Below are 5,683 nucleotides of genomic sequence, written 5' to 3'. Positions count from 1 at the left end.
TTATTTTTATTTTATGTGTATGCATGTATTGCTTGCATGTAAGTAAGTGCACCCATGTTGTGCAATGCCAGCGGAGGACAGAAAAGCTGTTGATCCCATGGAACTGGAGTTATGGATAGTTGTCAGCCGCCATGTGGGTGCTGGGATTCGAATCTGGGTCTTCTGCAAGAACAACCAGTGTTCTTAACCACTGAGCCATCTCTCCAGCCCCAGAATTCACTGAATTCTTTTTATCATGTTTATAATCATTCTTGAGTTCCATGTCCTGTGTTATCTCTAGGGGGTTCTCATTGTAGTTTTCTAGAGGACTGTTGATACTTGGTGGAGATATATCATTTCTTTTTTTCTCTGTGACTTTGATATCTGGATTTCTTTTATAGTTTCTGATTCTCGTGTGAGACTCAAGCCTTTCTGTGCTGAGTTTAGGTCTGCTTCTTTTTGTAAACTCTATGTGCCTTTGTGGTTTATTTGTTGGCCATGAAAAGCTGTTTGGTCTAGGCTTCAGGTTCTCTCTTTTGATTTTATATTGGAGTTGCCAAATTGCTTTTGTCTTGCTGCTCAGGAGTTCCCACAGAGGTCCAAGTTGGATGAGGATCAGATGCTCTCAGGCTTTCTCCTAAGGTCTGGATCTCTCCAGAAAAGATGCTGGCCTCAGGAATTTGAGGGCTGGGCTAGCCTGGGAGCAGGGCCCAGGAAAGATTCTGGCTCCCAGGAACACAAAGGGACGTGAGGGTGAGAAGAAGCCTGAGGGCTCCTGAGGATTACTGGGAGGAATTGGGCTGGTCTGGATGCAAAGGATCAGGAAGCAGTGGGGATTCTGAGTTAAGAAGTCAGTCCACGGGTCTGGGGTGCCATGAGAAGAAATGGGCCAGTGCCCCTGCTAGGAGGAGAGATGGGGTGGGGGAGCTGGGAGGGTGAATGAGCCTGGGGGAGTCAAGGCGCAGTGGGTGCAGCAGCCAAACTTACCCAGGCAAGCTGCTGGCTCCAGGAAGCTGTGGGGCTCTAATTTATTTTCTAAACTCTGTGTAGGCACTCATGAGTCTCATATCATGTGGTTACAAATGTAACTTTAATTTGGAATATTATCTCACAAAAATAAGCATTACTTGTGTTGAGGTGCACAGAGATATGAGTAGATTAAGCATTACAAACACTAAATTGACCATTATCTAGTATACATGGACACAGGTAGTCGTTACTCTTGAATGCCAGCAATAATGTAAGGCTGTTGCTTTGCCTGAAGGCAGACTGCAAAGTTTGAGTCCCACATACTTATTTAATTGAGTAGAACACGGCTCTATGGAACTTTCCTTTAGTTCTTTCCAAAGCTGGACAGTTTTCCTAGCAGAATTCATTATTCTCGAATCTCAGCTTCCTCGGCACTTACAGGCCTTCTGTCCTTTCCCGATACTCTTCTGGAATACTGCCCACCAAGTGTGGACTTAAATTCCCCAATTACTTGAATGAGTTTATAGTGATTGCTAATTTCCCCCATGACACTCATATTTCCTACCTGAAGGGGAACTGAAACACTGACTAGAAAAAATAGGAATGAACTCCCCCTAGACTTGCCAAGCTCTCTACTTCTTAAGCAAATATCAGAGATGCAAGTGTATATATACACTGTTCAGAAACTTTTACTTTCCATAAACCAATTATGCAGATAGGCCATCTTTTTCAAGTTATTGGTTATTGAAGGAATTCTGCCTCTCTGAGGTTTCTCTACATTGTATTTTACACTTGCTCCCCCCCCCGAAGGATGTGTTCCATTTGTTATTTGGGGGATTCAAATTCCTGCACCCCAGGCTTCATGACTCTCCTTGGTCTTCCTCTTTCTAGAAATGCAGACCCTGCGCTTGGTTTTGGCAACTTTGGGAGGAGCAATTTCTTTTGCTTCTGCTGCTGGTGCTTTTGTGCATGCAAATGAACTACGCCCTACCATAATCAGGCACAGGACTTCAGGTTCACTGTCAAGTTAGAACATACTTCTCTCATTTCATTCACTCTTAATCTTTTTTGACATTTATTTTGATTTTGTGTGTGTATGTGTGTGTGTGTGTGTGTGTGTGTGTGTGTGTGTGTGTGTGTAGGCCAGAAGACAACTTTCAGGAGTTGATTCTTTCCTTACACTACATGGGTCTTGGGGTCATCAGGCTGGGTGGAAAGTGTCTTTACTCCCTGATCCATATTGCCAGCCCCTTAGCTTGTTCAAGCTTACTGAAGGAAGGGACAAAAGACTGAAAAGTTATTTAAAACAAGTTTACTTGAAGTTATCTTTTTGTTAGATACCAAGTCCGCTAATGTACAACGAATCAACATCTCATGTAATATTTGGAGCCACCAAAAAAGTAGGTACCATGAAAAACATCACTTTAAACTTTTAACTTTTTATCACTTGTTAAAAGTTAGCATAAGTAGTCAACTTCATTATAACCTTCGTACACATTCTATTTTTGTGGATCTGTCTCTCCTGTCCCTCCCCCCTTTGCTGGTTTCTTCAATCTCCCTAGTCACCCTCTTTCTTTCATGCCATTGATGCTCTGCTAACCTCTTCCTCACTCACAACTTTTCTTTCCCACTTTCTCTTTCTGCTTTAATGCCTATACCTATACCCCTACATGTATGCACATATGCATAAGCTGAAAATTAGAGGAAAGCATGTTATATTTACCAAACTAAATATATTATTGTGATAAACAAGTGTTTTTATGCTCTGACCTTGACAAAAGACACTATCAAATGAAACAGCAATCTGAAAAATAAGAAAAGAATTATCAGTGTCCTTATATCTAAAACCAGTGATTGGTTGCTGGTTTCCATAATTAATGAAAGATGCTAACTCACATATTTCAAGCACGCGTCCTTACAGCATTATTTTTATTACGGTTTATGCTCCAAGAGCAACAGCACTAGGAATCATCAGTGTTGCTGGTAGTATTGGGCAGCCTTGGCTCCCCTGTTTATGATCCTCACGACATATTCTGCATCCTTATCCTGGATCATCTACGGAGTCCTCCCCATCCTTGGTGGTCTTCTTGTCCTTCTCCTTCCTGAAACCAGGAATCAGCCTCTGCCTGACTGCATCCAAGATGTGGAAAATGAGTGAGTAAAAGCTCTCCCTGCCCCTTAAGGGAGCTGGAGGCTAAGGGTCTGGGACAAGGAAGGCAAAACAGCTGTCTGTCTCCCAAGGCATTGTCTCCCAGGCTGGCTGACAACTATTTTTTTTTTTAACACTTGTGATCATTGTGTTTGGTTTAGAAACCCTTTGTACATTCTTTTATGCAGTGGTGCTGCTAAAATTACTTCTGGGAGGTGTGCGTGGCATCCCTACCCCTCCTCCCACTGTCCTTATGACAAAACTATAATTTCTCCAAACTACAGTTTGGGGAACCAGAGAGTTTATGGGCTTCCATACAGATCAATGGGTGACGGGGTTACTTACAGAAGTGTGGGCCTGGGGGGCTCCCCTCTACATTGCCACAGGGACCCTGTGACCTCCTGGTGGCTGCCCACGATGGCAAAGGCCACCCTCTCTCCATAGTTTCCCCTGCCCCTACCCCTTAGTTCCTCCCTCAAGTACCACTCAGGCCAGCTGGTTGGATGGAAGGCATGACTGACTCTCTCTGTCCCTCCCCTCCTACGGAAAGTGCGTTTGTGGAGCAAGTGGGTGAATCCCAGCTTGAGAAGAAGGTATCTGTCCACTGTTTGCCAGTCTAGCTTGTCAGGTGGAGGACAAGTCCATACAACAAATGGTTTCAGATGTGTCTGGAAAGTCTCTAGATCACAAATTTCTCTACCCAGGTTCACCATGAGATGTAGTGGTAAATAAGACAAAAGTATGTGTCTTTTGTCCTCTCTGATCTAGCACAGAAAACATATCCTTGATAATATTCACAAACCTGTGCAAACATCCTTGAGACCCTGTTACCCCTTAGTATAGTAAGTGCTGGTCATCTGTCTGAAACTGACATTTTCTATAGTCTTGGTTATGCAATGGTCACTGAATTACTTAGGGGAGGTTACATACAAGACTAAGCACCTGCCACAGATGACAAGGTATCTGAAGAAGGGCTCTTGTGTTCGCTGTGAAATTCATACCCTCTTGCTTTCACTAGGAATGAAAGTGTTCATGGCAGAGAAGAATGGAATGACCAGCAAAGGGATAATAAAATGGAAAAGAATGGGCAGGCTTTAACATTTTTGGTTTATTTACTACATTTCTTTATCCCCCAAACCCTACTTGGAGAATGGCACGATAACTAAGGGAAAAAGTATCAAAGCTGACTCACAGAGGTTTCCAGGGAGGTTGATATTTTATTTCCCAAGATTCAGTCAAATCTTTTGGTAGGAATCATGGCTTTCCCCAAAGCTAATGGGTGCAGGACTAGCTTGCTCTAAAGAATGCAGGGGATACCTTTTTCCTCCATGTCCTTTCAGGTTCATGGTGATATGTTTATGGTGTTTGCTATATGTGTTACAGGGGGAAAGGCTCAAGAGAGGCAAAACAAGGAGGCGCTTTCCTCAAAGTGACATAATTTTAAGAAACTCCAGGAACTGGAATCTGATCAAGGAGCAAGATAAAGAGAAATATCACTCATATTATGATGATCCAGGATCATTCTTGGATAGTTACACAACTTTTTCAACAGAAAACAATATAATATAAACTTTGGATTAAATTAAAAATTGTCACACTAAATTACTACATGTATAACACTATGATTAATTCCAGTAACATATTTGAAGAATGCCATAAAACATTGCAATAAATTTTGACAGTATTTCTGTAACAGGTATGCATCAGGTTTCTGGATAGGATGTGGCTTAGCGTTCATCCCATTGTGCCATAACACCTGAGAAAATTCAAGGCTGAGAGCTTTATTATGGCTCACAGTTTCATTAGTTTCAGTCTATGCCCACTTGGATCTATTACTTCAAAGTTAGTGTGAGACAGTACACGATGGCTGAAGGGTATCCTGGAGGAAGATGGCTCATTTCATGGTGGCCAAGAAGGTGGGTATGAGGAGGGAGGGAGGGAAGAAAGGAGGGAAGAGAGACACATAGGAAGAGAGAGAGAGGCAGAGATGGAGATGGGGAGAGAAGGAGAAAAAAGAGGGAGAGAGGAGGGGAAAGAGGACGGAAGAAGAGAAGGAGGTGGGAGAGAACAGAGAAGAGAAATAGGATGAGGCCAAGAACAAAGGCATGCTCCGTTAACATTTCTCCACATAGGCCGCACCTGCAAAAATTTTTACTTCCCTTGCAATAGTGCCAACAGCAGGAAAAAACATCCTTCAACAGATGAAACTTTGAGATATTCTGGAGCTAAACTGTAATGAGAAGGTAGACTAACTAAAAAGCCTAGCTATGGGAATGGAGAGATGCTTCAGTGGTTAAGAGCACTGGCTGTTCTTGCAGAGGTTGACATCTCAGCATCCACATGTTGGCTAATAAATGTCTATAACTCCAGTTACAGGGGATCCCACACCCTCTTCTGGACTCCGTGGGCATTGCATACATGAAGTGTACTTATTTGCATGCCAAACTCTCATACACATAAAATTAATTAAAACTAGTCACTTCCATAGTTTATGGGGAAAATGTTTGGTGGACTAGCAATAATCAACAAACCATACTTTTGACAAAACTTAAAAGATAGTTCAAGTTTATCTAAAGATCAATGATT

General features: G+C 42.5%; 1 pseudogene; it reads left to right on the top strand.

Moving 5' to 3' along the window:
* The window catches only part of LOC103737693, a 48,263-nt pseudogene extending 43,728 nt beyond the window's left edge, over positions 1-4,535 (top strand).
* Positions 4,536-5,683: the final 1,148 nt, after the last annotated feature.

This window comes from Nannospalax galili, unplaced genomic scaffold (assembly GCF_000622305.1).
Source record: "Nannospalax galili isolate Female #2095 unplaced genomic scaffold, S.galili_v1.0 scaffold818, whole genome shotgun sequence".
Taxonomy (NCBI): Eukaryota; Metazoa; Chordata; class Mammalia; order Rodentia; family Spalacidae; genus Nannospalax; species Nannospalax galili.
Note: the sequence above shows the minus strand (reverse complement) of the source record. Positions and strands in the feature narration are given on the sequence as shown.